Below are 21,541 nucleotides of genomic sequence, written 5' to 3' on the forward strand. Positions count from 1 at the left end.
CAGGCTCGAGGGCAAGCGAAAACAAAAGTGGAGAGAGGGGACAACCCTGTCGAGTGCCCCGCCCAAGACAAAATTGTGCCGAGACCCGGTTGTTTACTACCACTTGAGCAAGAGGCTCAGTATAGAGCAATCGCACCCATCGAATGAACTCAGGACCGAAACCAAATTTTGCCAGAACTGCCCATAAATATGGCCATTCCACTGTGTCAAAGGCCATCGTTGCGTCGAGTGACGCTATTATGGCCGACTCTCTTAGGATATGTGCCCTAGCTATTACTCAATGTAGCCTGCACAAGTTTAAGGCCACGTTTCTGTGCGGAATATAGCCTGAGTCATCCGGGTGTATCAGCCCGCCGATTACCTTAATAAATCTGTTGGCGAGGAGCTTAGCGAGTATCTTAGGTTCTGCATTCAACAATGAAATTGGCTTATATGAGGCGCAGCTCGATTTTGATTTGCCCTCCTTGTGTATAACCGCAATAGAGGCAATCCTCTGATCATAAGGCAACACTCCCGTCTCCCGGGCCTCCACAAACATGTCCCTCAGGTAAGACGCGATCTTATCTGGCCGTAACTTGTAAAGCTCAATCGGGAGTCCGTTGGATCCCAACGCCTTACCTGCATTCAATGAGCGCACCGCCTGAGCCACCTCATCGGCCGTGAAAACAGCATCCATGAGGTCCCGGTCCTCACTCGATAAGCACGGCAACCGTAGATCCCGCAGAAGCAGGAGAGAGTCCTCCTCCGGCAGATCCGATACCGACCTGTACACTATCTGAAAATAATCGGCAAAACTGTCCACTATACTCTCCGGGTCCGTGAGTCGCACACCATCCGCATTCACAATTTCCGGTACGACCCGATCAGCTCTATCTTTCTTGTCCAACCAGGCAATAAGATTCCCCGCTTTGTCTCCGACATCATACAACCTACCCTGCTGCTCTCTGCTTAGGGCTCTGGCAGTATCCTTGACCATTGATCTATATTAAAGTTGTTTAAGCTTCAAGATGTGCAATTTAGATCGAGTCACCTCCTCTCCCAGTACCGCCTCAAGGCGTGCTATCTCAACCTCTGCCTCGACTATGGTTTTATTCCTATCCTTTTTTCCCCCCACTATCAGTGAGAGAGCCTGGCCTCTGATAACCTTCTTGAAGGCTTCCCAAAGTGAAACGGAGGAGGAAACAGACCCCACATACTCCAAAAAATAATGATCTAAAGCTTTGATCAGTGCGTTACGGATCTTAGGGTTGCGCATGTGCCAAGGATTGACGGGGGCTACTCTACCTCCCGACCCCAAATTAATGCAAAATCGAAGCCAGAGCAGAGAGTGGTCCGAAATGCCCCTAGTAAGGTGTGTTGCCTCTACAATGTAGGCTGCCTGGGCCGCAGGTACCAGGCAATAGTCCAAACGAGAAAGGCTAGAAAGGCTACCATGGGCACCAGAATGAAAGGTGTACTGTTTTTGGTCCGGATTAAGCAATCTCCACCCATCTACCAACCCCATAGCCTCTAGAAAATCAGACAACCACCTCTGAGCTCGATCCACATCCCTTGGAGGATATCTATCCATGGCTCCATAACCAACAGCATTAAAATCTCCTCCCAAAATTGTCAGTCCCTCTGGGAGGTCGAAGAGGAGCTTCCCTAAATCAATGAAGGTTGTGGCCTGCATACCAGGGGGAAAGTAGATCGACAACAATGAGAGGGTGTGCGTTTCCTGGAGTAAGACCACATCCGGAGCATGTCGTTTGAGGTACTAAAGCACCACACTGCGCTTAATTTTGTCCCCTATCCCATTAACATTCCAACTCAAAACCCTTAGATCCCTACTCCCCATCATCACAAATGAAAAGGAAGTCGTCATCCTCCGCGCCCTGCAACTCAAACATGCTAGCTTTCAATAGAATGCCCCGAGACTCGATGCCCATGCTGAAAACAACAAAAAACACAATAAACAAAACAAATGAACAACCAATCCCCCCATATAATACCTCCCTCCACCCTGCACCCCTGCGCACAGCTTTCGCTCGTCCCCAACTTGCAGTGTGCCTGTCGCCCTACAACTTAACTGATCTAACTAACTAAAAGATAGACCCCTGGAGGAGGATGACCCTTCGAATCCCCGCTTGTCCCCAAGGATGTTATAGTTCCCGAAGTCTGTCTTTGGCCCACCACAGCCCCGGTCATCAATACCAACAACAGTCAAGGCACTCTTTTTTGTTCTTGCGAGCCCTCCTCCTGATCTTCACTGCGTCGTCGCGGTTCCTCTTTAGAGGGAAGACTCTCCAACCAGTCTGGAGCAATTTCAGGATTGTCAAAAAGTATACCCTGTCATCATGTTCCACTCGCAACTTGGCTGGGTACAACATGGCATATTTCATGCCTTTGTCAAGAAGTCTCCGTTTGACACCCATGAAACTTTTCCTCTGTCTCTGGACCGCCTGTGTGAAGTCCGTAAAAAAACTAAGAGAGCAGTTCTCGTATTTCAGGGGGGCCCCCTGTCCTGGAGGCCTGCAGGATAGCGTCTCTGTCCCTAAAGTTGAGCACCCTCGCAATCATCGGCCGAGGTGGGGCCCCAGGTTGTGGCCTTCCGCCCGGGATCCTGTGCGTTCTTTCCACTGTGAAGTAATGTCCCAAGCCTTTCGGCTTCAGGTGGTTCTGGATAATGTCTTCCGCAAAAAGGTCCGCAGCTTGACCTTCGGCCTTTTCCGGTACACCGATAATGCGTACATTGTGTCATCGGGCCCTTCCTTCGTATTCGTCCAACTTACAGCATCTGGCCTCTCCTGAGGCCTTCAGATTACGAACCTCCTGTTGCAGCTGCGTCACATCCTCTGTGAGACTTGTCGTTTTAATGCCGAGCGAATTTACTTTTTCGCTGGTTTGGGTGAGGTCCGCTCGATCAGATTGACCTCAATAGTGACACTGTCCAACTTATGGTCCTCACCCCTTCAATGGCGGCCATCACGTCCTGTAGTGTAGTCTCGGGCGAAGCCACCAAAGTCTCACCACTACTTTCCTGCGTCTTCCCAGGCCGGGAAGGCGACCCTTTAGATTGTGTACATCTGTCCATCTTATTGACTTGTGTATGTCTGACCCCTCTAGTAGTTTTAAGCAATTGTTTGTCTGTGTCCGATTTCGACGCCATTTTCAGGGGAGCAGACAAAGCACCACCAACAAAGTTGAAGTTGAAAGGTTTTATAAAGCGCTCTAATACCATGCGGTGTCTTGGCTCCAGACTGATAGCACTGTCGGGAGCAGGAGGGTTACTGCGGCGGATAAGCTTGGGTGAAATGATGAGTTTTTAGGGCTTTGCGGAAGTCCATGTAGGTGGGGGTGGACCTAATGGCAAAGGGAAAGGCATTCCAAAAAGGGGGGGCAAGGGTGGAAAACATCATGCCTCCGAATTTTTTCCTACGAAAGCGAGGGACGCTAAGGAAAAACTGAGTGGAGGAGCGTAGGCTTCTGCTGGGAACGTATGCACTGATCTTAGAATTAATAAAGTCTGGGGGCAGTGCCAGCCAGAGCCATAAAGATCAGGCAGCACATCTTGAATAAAGAACGCTCAAAGATAAGCAGCCAATGGAGGGATTTTAACAGAGGGGTAACTCGGTGGGACTTAAGAAGTCTATAGATAAGGCGAGCTGCCTGATTTTGAATTAATTGCAGGCGCTGGTGTTCATAAGCAGGAATACCTATATACAGGCCATTGCCGTAATTAAGGCGGGATAAAATCATAGCAAGAAGGATGAGTTTAAGAGCTGTGACAGAAAAAAACTGGAGATTTTGCGTAGGATTCTGAGAGACAAAAAACGGGATGGGACCACAGTGCTGATCTGGGTGCGCATGGTAAGGTCTTGACTGACTTTAATACCCAAAGTTTTTACGGAGGCAGAGGGTTGGGGGGAGGGACCAAGGGAAGGAGGCCAGAAGGCAGAGGTCCAGGGGCTAGAAAGGCCACCGGTAAGAACCAACTCTGTCTTATCGGGATTCAGTTTTAAGTGGTTGAAGTTCATCCAATCATAAATGAACGTCAGGGTAGATTGGAACGATAGAGTCAGGGGAAGATGAGAGGTTAAAAATGAGCTGAAGGTCGTCGGCATCGTTAAATACCGTGACCTCCATTTTTTGCAGGGCGACTATAAGAGGATAGATATAAAGATTGAAAAGAAGAGGAGAAAGAGAAGAATCCTGGGGGACCCCGCAAGGGACAGAGCAGATGGGAGCAGAAAAACCCTCCAGCTGTACGGCCTGGGTGCGGTTTCCTAAAAAAGAGGTAAGCCAGGCCACAACCGATCCCCGAATGCCGGTGCCCCCGACACGGTCGAGAAGGATGGAATGATCGACCGTTTCGAAGGTGGCGGACAAATCGAGGAGGACCAGGGCCTGAGGAGAGTTGGTATCGGCACTCCTCCTAAGCTCATCTAGGATGGAGAGAACAACAGACTCCGTAGAGTGAGCTGGGCGAAAGCCAGCCTGATGGGGAGCTAGGTGGTGGTTCTCCTCGATAAAAGCAGTGAGGCAGGTGGTAACGTGGCTTTCCAGGATCTTTCCCAGGACTGGGAGCAAAGAAATGGGTAGGAAATTAGAAAGAGAGGTGGAATCAGCGCCAGGTTTTTTTAAGATGGGAATAACTGTGGCTGATTTAAACGCATCAGGGACAATTCCCTGAGTAATGGAAGTTTTGAGGATGGTTAGCGGGGGTTCGGAGCAACTGGAGAAGACCTCCCTCAGAATGTGAGTAGGGCAACAGTCGGAGGGAGACCCCGATTTGACCTTCTTAAGCAGAGTGAGGAAAGCTTCCTTGGGGATCAGGGAAAGTTGGTCAAGGAAAGGAGTGGTGGGCGGGGCTGGGGACAGGAAAAGGAAGGGGGAGGCAAGGGAATGTTACGTTTGATGGTTGCAATTTTCTCAATGAAATAATCATTGAGGGAATTGCAAAGAAGTTGAGAGGGGGTGGCTTGGGGGTGACTCTGTCAGAAGCTGCTATCTCATGAACAATAGTAAAGATTTCCTTAGGTTTATTTGCAGCAAGAAGAATCTTCGAGGAAAAGTATTCTGATTTTGCTAGGAGAATGGCTTTTTTGTAATCCCGGAGGAGGATCATGTATTGTGTTCTAGATGTTGGGCAGTACCCGTGCCTCCAGTGGCGTTCAGCCTGCCTGAGTGCAAGTTTTTTATCCTTGAGTTCGTTGGTAAATCATCGGTTAGCCTCGTGAGAACGACACGTTCTAACCAATTTAATAGGAGCAACTGAGTCACAGGTAGCAGAGAGCCATCTGTTAATGGCGGCCACCTGAGAGTTAGGGGAGGCATCGGCTAAGCTGGGGGGTGAAGCCACTATGGAAGAGCCAAGTGTGGCAAGATCCACACGATTCCAGTTCCGAGCCCAAACATTTTTAGGAGGGGAGGACTTATTATCAGCCCCAAGTTCAAGGGAGAAGGAGATCAAGGAGTGGTCAGGCCAAGTGCAAGGGGAGACTGTGGGGGAGAAAATGGGCAAATTGGCTGACCAAATCTGGTCAAGGGTGTGGCTGTGTATATGGGTAGGGAGGTGGATCTGTGACATGGAGTTCAGGCTGTGAAGAGATTCTGCAAAGTCTTTGGACATGTGGTCCTCACGAGGGTCAGTAGGCTAGAAATTGAAGTCACCCAATACCAGCTATGCAGGAATTGTTGACCACCAAGGCGGCCAGCAATTCCTGCATAGCTGGAATGAAATAAGGCATGGGTTGAGGCGGTCTATAAAAGAGCGCACAGGTGAAAGGAGCCGCCAGAGAGACAGAGCGGACAACTAAGAAGTCAACTGCTGTAATAGAAGGATAGGAAATAAGTTGGAACTGGAGATTGGAGTGGGCTATCATGGCCACTCCACCTCCGGCATTCCCCTCCGGGCGATCAGCTGGAAGAGCATAATATGGGTCAGGAAGGGCCGCTCGACGTCAGGCAAGGAATCAGAAGAAAACCATGTTTCGGTGAGAAACAGGATGTCAGGCTTGGCTGTGTCCAGGAGGTTAAAGAGCTCCAGTTGGTGTTTAACCGCTGAGCGAGTATTAAGGAGGTAGGCTGTAGCCACAGAGGGGGGGCCAGGGAGGGACTGAAGGGGAACCTCCGGCTTAACAGTCAGCAGCGAGGGTCTCTGTGGTCCAGGCATAAGAGAGGGTCGTATGAACCGATTTGACTGCGATATGCCAAGATTTTCAATGCGGGCCAGGTTTGGGGCACTGAGAGGCCAATTACCTTGAAGTCCCTGTAGTTGTGTAGAGGAGTAATATAGAAACCGGGCATACTGATGGGCCCCGGTTCCCGGCCGGGCAGGGACGGGCACAGACGGGCTTGCCTTTGGCGCGTCCGCTGCGCGTGCGCATAAGCCCTGGATTAAATAGGTCCGAGCGCGGGAGTCTGGAGGGCTGACCTTACCCGGATGTGGGGAGTAACCCCGAGAGCCCTCCGATCAATCGGCACACAGCCGTGTCGGACCGGGGCTGGGGTAAGCAGGCAAGGTAAGAATCACAGTAATCACACACAAATGAATATTAAAAAGTAGAATGCAATTTTAAAAATGAGCAGGTAAGCGGGGAGCGATCATACGCAGCTAGCGAACTCCCACTGCCACCGGGTGCTAGTCGTGTCGGCCGCGCATGCGCACAACCCCTCGATGAAATAGGTCCAAGCGAGGGAGTCTGGAGCGCTGACCTTACCCGGAAGTGTGGAGTAACCCCGAGAGCCCTCCGATCAATCGGCACACAGCCGTGTCGGACCGGGGCTGGGGTGAGCAGGCAAGGTAAGAATCACAGTAATCACACACAAATTAATTTTAAAGTGCGACGAGTACAGTGAAAGAGCGAGCTCTCTACCCGCAGCGGACGGCTGGGCCAGACAATATCCACTTTCGCAGTGTTGCACACTTCCGGTCCTTCACATAGTGTCCGGACTTCAGGGTAGTCATCAGGAGAGCCACCAGACAGATTCGTGGGGAACCTGCCCCAAGATGGGGTTGAGGGCGGCAACTTCCGGTTTCAAGCCACCGTTGTTGACAAACTCCAGCCGGGGCCCAATCCCAACTCGGCACCCCGGTTTCTGGGGCGAGTAGGCCTCAATCTTCTTGGCGCTGTATCTTCAGTTACCGGAGGCTCAGCAAAACCCAGATTTCAGAATTCAACGCACTTTCAGTTCCACAGCAACAATCGACCATCAGGAGACAGGATTAATAACAGGATATGCCTGGGAGCAGCGGGGGTCTCGGGAGCCCTAAGCTCACGTGGCCATCTTGGACGCGCACGTAGCTCTTTCTGTGTGACTTTGTTGAAAGAGTTAGAAGATATTTTAGGGGCAGAGATACCCTTGGATCCCCGGTTTGTTTTGTTGGGCATACACATGGAGGTTGACCTCCCCAGAGCAAAGTTATTACTTCTTAATTTAGGACTAGTGGTGGCTAAACGCCAACTGGCACAAACATGAGGGGCCACACTGAATCCATCCATGGAAGAATGGAGGAAGGGTATGGACATGTAGAAGACAACGTATATAGCACAGGGCTGCCCTAAAAAGTTCCAGAGAATATGAAAGCCGTGGATAACGCACTACAGTCTCTTGATCGAAGACTCACAGTGATACCCAAGGCGGGGTGGTGGCCAGGGAGGGGAGGGAGGAGGGAGGCACGTGCTGTCAATTAAGACAGTCCATTTATTGATGATCTGTGTATTACTGCTGTTGAACGATGCTGTTGACATAATGTCAAAGACAATCATGTTCTCTGGACACCCATACTGTTTCTGTACTGTAATTAAGAAAATGCCAATAAACACATAAAAAAAAGAACTTGCAAGAGTAGTATAAAGACAGTAAGTGTTGAGCAGTGGATGAAAGGTGCATGAGGTGGATACAACGTTATTCAGCCTTAGTACTCGGCAACCGTCACATTCAGTAGTGCTGCAACAGGCTCCTAGGAAAACTTTGGGATCCTGCAGTTATTTATTATGTTTTTTGGCTGTGTTGGTAGACTGACGAGCATGAGGTAATTTTGGTTTGCATAGGGGTTGTCGAGGAAGATGAGTGTTTGATAAGTCTGATGCTATTTTTCAGTGGAATCTCTCTGGTGAGGCTGTGGATTTACTATTGCATACATTATCTATGTTGGTTAATATGAGGAGTGTGAATTAATTTTTATGGGTTCAATGAGTTGGGTATAAAATGAGTTTGTAGGTATTTTGCTGTGTGTATTTTTTTATTTAGCAAAGGTGGGTACGTCAACTTTATTGTGAGTCGGAGGAATATGTCACTATTTTAGTGTGCATTGGTTGAATTCCTGTGTATGTTTGGAATTTGATGGGTATCTTTATTTTGAGGTTAATTCACTGTGCTGCATTGTGAGTATTTGGTGCATACTGACTGTGACGAGTATCTAAAGCATGTATGGTGGAGTTTGCTACTGAATCTATTCGGAGTGCATTGTTTTTGTTTCAGGTTTGAGGTATGTAACTTTCTTTTGGGAGTAGATAAGCTTCACTTGAGATTTGACTGAGTTGGCAGTCATTTTCCCTGTGCAGCCGCCATATTGAGTGAGGTGGATGCTTAATGAGTATGAAGTTATTTTAATGTACTTGTGCACTGATCGTTGTTTGATAACTGCCTTGAGATTTATTGTGAGTTGATTTTATCGTGTGTTTGATGAATGTGAGTCTATATTAATGTCAACTAATTGTGTGTGAGACAAAGGAAGGTATTTTGGTGTATCCTGCTTCTTTTCCAATCTTTTGGGCAGATATAGAAGTACTTGCAGCTACTGGCCATGGGTAATCAATTTTAGGACTAAGGTGATTAGCCAACATTTACTTAGTTTGCCTGAATTTGGAGTGGTAGCTGTGGTTGAGAAGTTAAGGCATAACTTTGGGAGTTTGTGTGGTGCATGTCTCAAGGTATAACATATGACAAAATATACATCTTTAAAATGTATATTTTCAGGAACAAGATATATATTAGAATTGCCTAGCACCTACACTTCCAGAGACAAGTACATAAATAGATTACACATAGCTTGTTGTAACATAATCAAGATGCCATCTACTTCCTATATCTGGAATAGTGCCACAGTAAACAACTCGCAGCATTGCCTTTTCCAAGCCTTTTGGCCGTCATTATTCGAAAAGTCACTGCTTTCATGACAAATGTCCAAGCAGTCACTGGGCCAACTGTAATATGAGGTTCTGCAAAGTATAAAAGGGTGTTGGAAAGTTTGTTGTAACAGACTCACTAATATCAGGTGATGACTTTCAAAGCTTTTCAATGGGTTTTTCAGCTTCTGATAGAATGATATGGCCACGTGGCTATACATCACAATTTATTATAGATTAAAATAGGTTCTTGCTTTTAAAAATGCTTAAAACTGTAGGGTCAAACGTCTTAAGGTACACAAGAGACGCATAGGCTCTCCTGGCTTATTATGGCCTTAGTATGAGTACCAACTGAACGAATTTCCATGTGTTCTGGAACCAGTAAGTTAGTCATTTGTTGTACCCCTGGGTATTTAATGGTGAAGCATTTGGCGTTACACTAGAAATATTTTTGAACATGTTCTATTGAGTATTCACTGAATGAATGGCGTAAGTGAAGTCACTGCTTCCTATAGGGAATTAGAATGGTTTAATGTATTTTTTCCAGTCAGCCTATTACTCTTGTCTCCTCTCCTTCATAACCGATTTCCCATTATCTGGTTCTCCGATGCTGCAAGGTCATACAAATGGCAATAACACTATGCAAATATCATCACTCCGCTGCATACAAAAAAAAGGGAAAAAACATTGTCGTTTTCAATGCCAACAGCTCTAACTTTCAATTATGTGAGATGTATTGCATTGCAAATGCTTGTTATTTTATTGTATCCTTCAACAATAGTCAGGTGTCATGGCTAGCACAGTGAAAAAACCCCTTCAATAGGAAAGAGCTGAGAGAGCTTCTTGCTAATGGCACATAAATCATTCCACAAAAATGAGCAATTTCTGCAAGTAGGGCATAACCGGTCACAGCAATAGAGGCATTCATTCCTGGGTGTGAAACAAACTATAAAGACCTGACCACTTCCTAGAATTGATCTTATGTAATGTCACCATAGTGCCTACATCATTGACCTTTTACATTACTCAGTAATTACAGTGTTCATTGCATTGAAATAAGTTGTGATAATAATACCCGGGGCATTAATGTTAACTACAGAAATGTATAGTCAAAAATGTGAATAATCTGTCTTTCCTGATTTATGTCATCCCAAAATGTGCATTTCTTTAAAGTTTGATTCCTCTTTTTTCATACTGTGGCTTTCCTTTTTGACTATCCTTTTACGTGGTTGGAGTCTATTATATTTTCCCTGTGGAAAACCCCCAAACCTCCATTAAGCTGCTTCTCCTCTTCATTTTCTCACAATTCTGCTACTACACCTTCCATTGTGTACGCTATCTCATTCTCTCCTCCCAGCTTCTTTGCTTACTTCCATCCAAAGCCAATTCTTAATTCTGCAATGAATTTCTTTATTTACCTGTTGGGGGATGAAGAGTCCCTCATCCCTCTTACTATCAACCCTGATTTAGACACCACTTCCTTCCTTGCCTTTTCACTTTATGGATTTTATAATGTGACCCTAGTGACTGGAGAGGAGTAGACCTCTCAATCTTGCCACAAATGTCTCATGGTACTTGCTAAAGAGACATGCCCGCAATTATTTGGTCAATAAAACACTATTATTGATTTGTAACCGATTTCCCCTATTTTATCAAGATTGTAAGTTAAGATGCCTAGAAATATGATACAAGGATGCAGCACCACTAGGGTACTGTGAGATACAAGTATGTATAGTAGTATATTGCTGGCTATCCTTGGTTGTTATTCCTTCTAAGCTTCTGAAGCTGTCCCAAAAGTAGTGGTGGCGTAGAGAATGGTACTGTCAGAAACAAGTATCATATTTTAGTAAGTATTGTCAACATAACCTTAGTCTAATCTTGCCACGTTTGTGTGGGAGTTTTGGATTTCTGGTCTGGGAGTGCTGTGGTGTGATTGATCTATATGCACAGGTATATAATAGAATCAAAGTTCTATTGTTTAAATGTAAGAGTGCACGTATCATTCACTTGCTCTGGGGGGCCGGATGGAGCAGAAGTGCTTGAGATCTGGATAGTTAAATACCACTTAGTAGATCCTTAACTCCTCCAAAAAGGTGATACAGAGAGTAGAAGATCTGTTAACAAGACAGTTATGTTATCTGCGACTATAGTAAGCTTAAAATAATCCTGCCATATTTGTACCCCTGCTATATCTGGTCTACCCCTAATAGCACTGCAAAGATGTGCCGCTGTCAGAGCGAAAATAAGTGGGGAGATAGGACACCCATATCTAGTATCCCATTCAATAGCTATAGACTTCATGGTGATAATATTAACCCTTACATAGAATCACTCTCTAACTTGCAAAGGTCCACCTAAGGAACTCCTGGCATAATCTCAGTTTCTCCAGGAACTGTAGCATATAAAGGACCAATCTACCTTGTCAAATATTTTTTCCCCATCCAAGAAAAGCAGAAAGGTGCTCTGTTGTTCCTTTGTTGGGAGTAAACCATAATATGTAGGAGCTTATTGGTCTTATCCTCACCTGTTCGCCCTGAAATGAACCTGGATTGATCAGGATTGATCATCTCTTGGAAAAGCATTCCCACAATGGCGGCTGGTATTTAACAGTGGTAGGTGAGCTGGTCATGGGGCCGGGGGGAGCAAATAAACACTTACCTGTCTGCTTTCTGCCGTCACCTCCTCTCCCTCCTCGCCCGCTTCCAGGGCAGGAAGTAGGAAGCACCCGCCTCCCAGCCTCCCTACACAGAATCAGAATGCTGCAATGCAGCATTGTGATTGGTCTGAGTGCTGTGGATCGGCACTCAGCTTGAGAATGGGAGGCTGGGAATGTTCTCAATTCAGGCTGTAATGCCACCTCCATGGAGAACTTGCAGAGTGCACATGATGGTTTGACCTGCCCTAGACAACCCGCCAAAGCGCCCTACGAACTTGAAGTGGGCAAGCCACTCATTTATCTTTTTCTCTTTGACCTGCTCAGTTGGACAACACTCCTCCACCTTAGCAGAGGAGCCCCCACTGAGTTCCCAGCTTGACTGCCATTAGTTTAACATCGACGTTCAAGAAAGCTGTTGGCCTGTATAAGCGGTTATTGCCTGGCTTTTAAATGACCTCTGCCTACTGTCTGAATATCAGCAATGTCTCTATCTCACCAATGTCTATAATATATTGAGGACCAGGGTTAGTTTGGTGCTTACTGATGCTGCTAAATAATTTCCTTTAGTTATGGGTTCATCCAAGATGTTGACTTCTGGGATCGCACCAGTAAGGTGGCTATCTAAATGAGCTTAATGCTCTACTGATGAAACAACGTCTTTGTCAAATAGGTTTTAGTAAAAGCCATTGAAAGGTTTCTGCAGTGGAGCTGTTGTCCTGAGATATTGCTGTAACTTGGGCTCGAAGTGTTTGTGTCTTATCCCACGTCTTATTTGAGGAAGTTCTCTTGTGTTGCCCCTCCGGATTGGCCAACTGAGTCTCTAATAAAGGTCCTGCCTTGTTTTTCAGTAATTTCATATGCAATGCTGATTTTAGTAGCCTGCTTCTCATGTAAGATTTAACGATGGCCCCAAGGGTTGAGGTGGAAATATCCTGCATTGTCACTCAAAAATCTTGTTATTTGCTCCCTTATCTGTAAGTGGATGACAGGGTCATGTAGATGACTCTCATTGTATATATATAGAAGACTTTATTTCGGTTTTTGTACAAACCATAAAAGTACATATACAGTAATAAAACAATTTAAAACTCATTAATTGTAAACACATATCCGATAAAGTGCCAAAGGTTCCGAAATGTGCTATCTTCCGTACAATGGAATCAGGAAAAAATGATTCATCACAGGGGACCATTACCGGTCCATACAATTTTTCAGCTTAACAGTCAATTTTAAAAATTCAGTAATTTGGAGAATACTGTCACTATGCAAAAGTTGTAAATACACAAATGCTGGTCTGATCTGAGTAAAATTATGTTTTTTTAAAAAGGTTACCAGATAGCGCTTGCGTGGGTATTCATAAAACCTACATAAAAATATAAAATGCAGCATATCCTGCAGAGACTTTCCGTTGCAGCCGCAGGGTGCTGCAAACTTATTAAAAATATCAGTTTTTGGCTTAATCAGCAGATGATGAAAGAGATTTAACCTAAACCTTGTTAGCAGGAACGTTTCATGAGAGGTCAAATACGGCTCTGTAGTTTCACACGTTTTCAGCATGACAAATTTTCTCACACTTTGTTTCTGGAGCTCCACTCCTTCCCTCTGGGTCTTCCTGTCCATAAGGAATGCCCGTTTAATTAACTCCAGATCCCCCTTTACAATCTGACTTGGGTGTTCAAACAGATCCAGACGGCCAAGCCTAGCAAAGCTGGATTTCAGGTATTTTATCCATGGGGTGTCCATTGCCTTGTCCTGGATCAAATAGTCCCTCACAATCAAATGTGTCAGTGGTATATCCTGATTCAACCACAGTTTTAACCAACAGGTCAACGGGTGTAAGGAAAAAGTGTCACTTAGGTATTGCGTCCCTAGCTCTTCGTGTACTGCAAGATTGGACGTACCTGCAGGGACACACAGGAGACACTTCATGAAGAAGTTTTCAGCAATCTGCAGCTGCTCACCGGCAACATACCCCCAAATTTCAGTACCATATATAGCAGTTGCCACTGATTTTGCATTATAAAGTTTCAACATGGCACTGGTAGGTTTGTTCCCCAGTTTCAATACAGAATTAAAAATGGGAGCATTGACCCTGACCAATTACCCTTTCTTTTTTGCAAGATGAGGACCCCAGTTAAGTTTAGTATCAAAAAGAACCCCAAGATACGAGAACGTTTTTGATATGGGGATTACTACTTCATCAATTTTAAATGAAAAGTTCCTTCTTGGTTGTTGGCCTACTTGCATAACAAATGATTTCGAATTGTTGACCTAAAGGTCTCTTTCCGTCATGAACAGTGTAAAAGCATTTAATAGAGCTTGAAGACCCCTCTCAGTTCTGGAAATTAAAACTGCATCATCTGCGTATAAAAGTACAGGAATTCCCCTCCTGCCGACTCTGGGGCAGTCAACCGGTACGTTCTGCAACACGCTATCTAGCTCATTAATATAAAAATTAAAAAGGAAGGGGGCCAAAATACATCCTTGGCGGACACCCTTTCTGATGTCAAAATTATTTGTTGTGCTCAGATCTTGAGAATATCTCACATTTGCTCTAGTATTGCTATGTAGATCAACAAGAAAATCAACAATTCCACTATCTACACCCTTCACCCTCATGGACTGCCATAACTTTCCTCTGTTTACACTGTCAAAAGCTGAGGACAAGTCCATGAAGGCGAGGTGGATGGTACCCCTTTGAGAAACAGTGTACTTTCTTAATATTAAAAAGAGGTTAAGGCACTGAGTTACTGTTGAGCGGCCACTGCAGAAACCATACTGGGTGATGGGCATGATGTTGTTTTCCAGCGCCCAGTCTGAAAGTCTCTGCAGTAGGATTCTTCCTACTATTTTAACCATAGAGTCTATTAATGAAATAGGTCTATAACAATGTCGGCTACCTTTGTCCCCCTTCTTGAAAACTGGGACAATCATAGAAACCCCCCATGATTGTGGACAACCATTTTTCACAGCAGCATTAAAGACAGACTCTAATATGGGTGCCCAGAAATTTGGCTCAGACTTGAATAAGTCTAGAGGAATCCTATCGGGACCGGGAGCTTTCCCGGCTGTTAGTCCCACAATACTCTTAGTAACCTCACTTCTATCAAAACTAATTATTTCACCATTATTACAAGGGGCGGGGTTGAAATTTCATCCATCGAGCAGCAATATAGTTGTTTGAAGTGTGCTTCCAACTCCTCCTTTGGTATGTAGCATTCCAAATCGTCACCCAGCTCCTGGACCAGGAAATGTTTCTTCATTAATGCCCAGAATCTGGAGCTACAACGCAAAGTAGTGGGATCAAGAATCTCACTCCATGACTCTTCTCTTAGGGATTCCTTATGTTTGGCAATGGTAGATTTGTATTCTTTCCGGCACAGTTGAACTGTCGCCTTAATTCTTGGTTTAGCTACCAGTGCCAACCTTAGATTTCTTGCTGCTTTAGAGCAATCATGGTTAAACAATTTTGATCCCACATTCTCTAAATTCTTTGCTGGAACTGACAACAGCTGGGAGACTTTGTCCGATAGACTTTGGAAGGCACTGAGGACTTTACTCGGCTGTGACCCTTCTTGAGTGCAAGCCATGATTTCATCTGCACAAATGGCTTTAATGTCTTTGTACAGCAGATCTGGGGTGATCTTAGACCATCTTAGTCGGCGTCTCCCATCAGTTGTGCTCACCCTACCAGTGATATGATTCGGTCCTTCTTTAGCTATCCATGGACCCCTCAGGTGAACAGTGAGCGGGTTGTGATCACTAAATTCAGTGTCTTCGATAGTGAAAGAATCCACAAAGGACTGCATTGAAGATGTAAGTAATACATAATCAATGAAAGTTCCCCTCACATGCCCCTTAAAAGTCGGGGTCTCAAAACACTTGGTAGGATCCATCAATGCCATGGTCAGCGTCAAATCCAGATCATTCAATAGATCATTAAAAGGTTCCCCCTCAGTCGTGTGTTCCAAATGCAAACCCTCGGATCGTGCACAATGCAAATCCAAAATACTTTTCAAAAGGGGGTCACCACATGGGTGAACATTAAAATCACCCATGATCATAAGATTGTGGAGGCAAACCTTCATTGAAATGCTAATAAAGACATTCAGTGCTAATATCTGACTGGAAACTGAGCATGGATTGACAGCGTTGTAAAAATTGACCAAACCGGCCATACAATTTTCTCCAGTTAAAATTAAACCAATGATTCCAGAATTGCTTGTTAAGACTCTGCATACTTTACAAGATAATGCAACAGAAATGAACGTGACCATTCCCCCCCTTAGGTCTTCCCCTGGTTGTTGCTATTGCAGGGACATAGAATGCCTTATACCCTTCAAGGAAATGGTCACATTCAACTGACCAAGTCTCCTGCAAACATATAATCTGATACTGCTTAATATACCTAATCCAATTGCAGTCCTCCATTTTAGCACCCAATCCCGCAATGTTCTAAGAAATTACATTGTTTTGACTCATTTTTACCCGTGTGATCTCCGTACATCCCACTTCAGCCAATCTTTCCTTTCCCTGTCTCTCAGATTCCTCAAGTCAATCGCACGCTTCCAGACCCGAGAGTAAATCAAATCTATTCTGCGTTGCAACATTGAACTCATTCATACAATGGTTATCAACATTATACAGATATTCCACTTCAGGGGCCGAAGGCTGAATAGGAATACCTGGTCTGATTTTCCTAGGATTAGGAGGGGCTTTAATTAGATGGGTGTAGAAGTAACCAAGTGGGCGTACACATACACTGTTCACATTGTAAACTAAGGAGGCAGCTCTTAATAAGACTGTTGCAACGTGTTGGGGATGTTTGAAATTAACAATAATGCAATCCCCACTAAATGTCTTTCTGGACGGGCCAATCCAGTTCACCCTTCTCGTTGACAATATTTGATCAGAGTGTGTGATTGGAAAGCCACATCTTTTATTCAACCATGATACTGTTTTATTTTTTAGTGATTCATGGGATTCCTCATAGGACTGAGCAGAGTAACAATCAATAGGCGGGACATTTGTTAGAAGAGCCACATAAGGTACACAATCAGGAGGAAGGTTGATGTGGCGACATTTCTTTACTTGTCTAGTATCCGGGTTACCCTCTGGATCTACTGTAGCCTGTTTATTCTGGCCGATTGGTGGTGTGAGATCAGGTGAGGCAGTTTCGATTACAGTTATTTGCTGGCTAGTTTGCTGTGAGTCCACTCTACCAGTTCCCTGCCCCTCTCCAGCAGGACCCTTGTCCACAGCCTTAGATCTTTCGGCCGAGGCTGAGGCCAAGTGCGTTGCTATCAATCCACCTAATCTGTTAATTTCTAGGGCCACAGTATCCAATTTAGATGTCAAGGGTTTCATCAACTCTTCTATCTTTGCCTCTATCTTAGCTTCTATAGTGCGGATCAATAGGGCAAATTGCTCCGGGTTTATATTTGTACCAGCTACACTTTTACCTTCATGTAAATCAGTTCCAATAGCAGAGCTATTTGGAACTAATTGGACTGTTTCTACTCTTTTTTTACTGTACTTCCCCCGTGTTTGATCTGTAACTTTCTGCAAGTTCTCACTGGTCTAGGGGCAGGCGGTGGCTGCTCTATTGCCTCAATAGGTATATCAGGTAAATCTTCATGCAACTCGCATGAACCTGCGCTTCATCCGTTATGACCACCTATTGCCAACATCAAGGATATCGACCGCAGCTGAATCCACCAGTGGGGAAGACATGTCTTTGTGTAAAACAGGATGGCTCCCTCGACCTAGCGAGGCCCTTTGATCGTTATTCATTTGATTCACCATTTTTACCAAATAATTGTCCATGGTGCCCAACCCAGATGCAGTTTTATCAGTTTTGGATTTAGACATCGTCCAAACGTGCTTTTGCACTTAGGTACTGTATGGGAAAAGAAAGCAAACTTCAAATGCACTTTACCCTGATAACAGAATAAGAGGTCTCACTTGGGAATATAAATCCTTTGATGTAGGACCAAAGTCTGTGGCCCAGCCTCTTCCGGCCTCCGAGGGCCACAGAGGGCCCACCCTTTGCCCGGGCTTCGCTCGCCGTCCCGCGACGCGGGATGTGCGCTGATTAAATGCGCCTCCTGGCGCTGTCCTGCCGGTTGCGGTGTGCGCCGCCGCTTAGCCTACTGGGAAGTGTAGTGCTGGGGCGGGGGCGCAAGAGGTGTGCAGCTGGTGACGGCCATGAAAGGGAGACCTCCGCTCTTGCTGCCCCGCTGACAATGCCTCCAGTACAGCCTGTGTCCTGCAGCCACGCCTCAGGTGAGAGCCCCCAGCTCCTGCTGGGATGTGCGCTGATTAAATGCGCCTCCTGGCGCTGTCCAGCCGGTTGCAGTACTTGCCACCGCTTAGCCTGCCGGAAAGTGTAGTCCCCGGGCGGCGGCACGAGAGGTGTGCAGCTGGTGACTCTTGGCGGTGGCGGCCGTGGCGTGACTCTTGGCGGTGACCTCCGCTCTTGCTGCCCCGCTGACAATGCCTCCAGTACAGCCCGTGTCCTGCAGCCACGCTTCAGGTGAGAGACTCTCATTGTTCCTTCATGTGTGCGATCTGGTATCAATTGCAGCACACGTTAACAGGGAGTAGCACATGGTCATAGAGAACTATGGGCCAGATGTATCGAATCATTTTACCCTTTCTGTGTCTATGGGAAAATATGTATGTGTGTTCTTATATAGCGCTCGACTTACCCTAGGGCATCTCGGCGCTTGCCTTGGGAACCCGTCCTGGCTTTTCCCTGTGAGATAACCCATACTGGGCATCCCCAAGGTGAAAGCCAGGCATCCCGCCGCGGGGGGGGGGCGTTGTGGAGATTAAGCAAGCTAATGCCCAGAGTTGCAGAGTGTGAGCCCGTGATTAGAGTGGGCACCGAAGCGAGAATTATCGAGTCCGTGGACAATTGGGCTCAAGACCCTGCCGCGTCGGGAATTGAACCCTGGTTCCGGGTCTGACCTCTGCTTCAGAGTATGCCTCCTCTAACCAGTGAGCCACACTTCTCCACAAATACAATATGTATGTATGTGAAAATATGTTCATACATATGGCCCTATGTGTTTTATGGTGACTTCACAGATCTCGGGCATCAGTCTAGTGCTAGTATGAAAGAAATCAAATGTGTATAGGTGTTCATTTTAATGTGAGGCCTGTTCGGTATTAGGTTACATTAGTGAAATGTGAAATTCATTCTGCTGAGTTTATCGGACTCTGAACCAGAGCAGTTTCTATTAGTTGGTGAGTAACGAGGTTTTCTCACCTTTCGTGGTCTTACTTTTGAAATCAACATGTTGGGGGATTTTGCAAACTGGAGTTGAATGGTTCACTGCAATTTTGGGGACTGGCGCCACTTACAGACCATTGTGAAGAAGAAGGCAAATGACCCAGATACTTGACAAATTTTATGGAAACAAGAACCTGATCCTACAGAGGTGGGTGGCAATACTCAGTAAGTAGCAGAACTGCGCCAAGCCCATTTTTAAACTGAACAGCACCTGTCATTTTGTTTATTGCGCTGTGCCCACCATGTTATGCTTTGTATTAAAACTGCTAACATCAAATCATTAACCACTAGCCAGGCTACAATCATTGCAGCCTCAGCTGTGTTACTTAGCACAAAAGAAAAATGACCAGCCTGCGGGATTAAGGAGCAGAAGTCGGCTCATGGAATGAAAGAGCAGAGTCAGCACGAGTCCATCTGCTCATCCAATGCTCAGTGCAATAAAGACTAGGAGCATGGCCTGCACAACCTACAGGTTACCACTCACAGACCTGACTTTGTGCATCAGTCAACATTCCAAATAGTAGTGAAATAATAGTGGCATCGCTCACTGCCTCATACTCTGTGTCTCTGAGGACAGCCTCTGCCAGGAATTGGGAATTACCTCATATTCTGCGTCTCTGTAGACAGCCTCTCTGGGAAATAAAATAAAACTAGAACCAGAAAGAGGACCACAACAGAGAGTTTGACACATTGAGTAGACTTGAGCATACTGCTACCCTGAGAAACAAAATATTATTACATTACAAATGGGCAAAACTTTAATCCTGAAAAGAAAAAAACATTATTGATTAGTGTTCTTAGTAAAGAAGGTCAATATATATTTAAACATGTATCCGTGGCATTTGGTCATTTGGGAGATGACATTCAGGATGTGTATAAAGAAGCCAGGCAAAAGATGGAAATAGGATTCGCCAAATCAGTTAACATTCTCATGACACTTCATAAATGTTACACCCAACAACAGAAATCAAATAAGTCAGCGAAGGAATTTCTGGCACATCTTATAGAGATGGCTATTAAATGTCCATTTAGAGAAATGAGAGATGATTTATCATCAAATCATAGTACAGTGCCATATCAACAAGATGCAGGAGGGGCTGTGGGCCACAAAGTACTCAACATTGAAAGAATCTTGCAAAATAACCAATATAAGTGAGGAATTGAGTGCATGTATTAAGGAGATGTAGTGTCAAGACAAAGGGAGAGATGAAGGTGTGGTTGCACTCTGTATCAATGAATCAGAAATTGGTGAGACACTAGAAAACATTAACATTGTGAATAAGAGGTGTGGTGGTAAAAGTGATTAAGAAACAATATCATGGGTTGTAATGGTAATGAAACAGAACTTCATCAGACTAGACAAGAAGTGCAAGAAATGTGGCACGAAAAGGCACCTTGCCAGAGTCTGTTAGAACTATGTGATTGTAGTAAGTATAGGGTCAGAAGAGGATGATGGAAGATGGAAATGAAGGCCAAAAGCAGACAACCTTATAAGTGGTGAAGATGTAATTCTCAAGGTAGACTCAGGGTTTATGTTCACCAGTAAGCCAAAATATTTATTGGAAAGAATGTGGGGAAGGGCGCAGAATCACACTTATATCTAGGAAGTGCCATAGATGCATTGGAATACTTATAAGCAGAGATGATTTTTAGAGAAAGGGGAGTACATTGAAAGGTTTATGTTGCCAAAGTGGGCCCTCCAATACTATAGTCGGTTCACCATTTTGATTTACATATCCTTGTACATCAAAGGGCTGAGAATCAAGTTATGATAGATGAGGAAACAGATATGAAGGAAATTATCGATAATGCCACCAATGTGTTCAGAGCAAAGTTAGTAACACTTAAAGTGTATATCCATTGTTTTGCTCTTAAAGAAGGGGCATAACCAGTAAGACACAAAGTTCAGAGAATACCCATAGTGTTCAGAGAAGGTGTAAGAGTGGTGATGAAAAAAATGGTGTGGGAGGACATCATTCAGCCTCTTGAATCTGTGCAATGGGTTTTTCCTGTGGTGATCACGAAAAAGGAAGATGGTATATTAAGGTTTTGTGTGGATCTTAGAAGCATCAACCACAATATTGTAATTTATATCTTCATTCTCCCAAACATTGGGATATGTTAATGTTGAAGGAAGCAAAGTATTTCTTGAAACTTTACCTCAGGAATGCATAAAATCAAATTAAAATGCATCATGGGTTAAAAGCTTTACCTGCCTTCACAATACCTGAAGGGGTGCTTTAATTTAACAGGCATTTTTATGGTCATTCCTCTGTTGCAAGTATTTTCCAGAGTAGGATGCCTCACATATTTAAAGATCCAAATCAAGTTGTGTTCTTCCAGAACAATATTTTGGGAGAACCTGGACAAGCACAATTGGTTTTCAACCAAGTTTTGGATAAATTGGGAAAAGCAAGCATGACTTAAAAAAGAGAAATGCAGTCTTCGAGAAGAGATAGAATATTTGGTGTATAC

At 45.0% G+C, this 21,541-nt stretch overlaps 1 protein-coding gene and 1 pseudogene across 1 annotated transcript in view; one reads left to right on the top strand and one right to left on the bottom strand.

The window, feature by feature from the left end:
• The window catches only part of AUH (AU RNA binding methylglutaconyl-CoA hydratase), a 663,348-nt gene that overhangs the window by 324,553 nt on the left and 317,254 nt on the right, over positions 1-21,541 (top strand). The window lies entirely within an intron of this gene.
• LOC147727083 (uncharacterized) lies at positions 1,827-16,200 on the bottom strand (annotated as a pseudogene).

Source organism: Lissotriton vulgaris, chromosome 3_1 (assembly GCF_964263255.1).
Source record: "Lissotriton vulgaris chromosome 3_1, aLisVul1.2, whole genome shotgun sequence".
Taxonomy (NCBI): Eukaryota; Metazoa; Chordata; class Amphibia; order Caudata; family Salamandridae; genus Lissotriton; species Lissotriton vulgaris.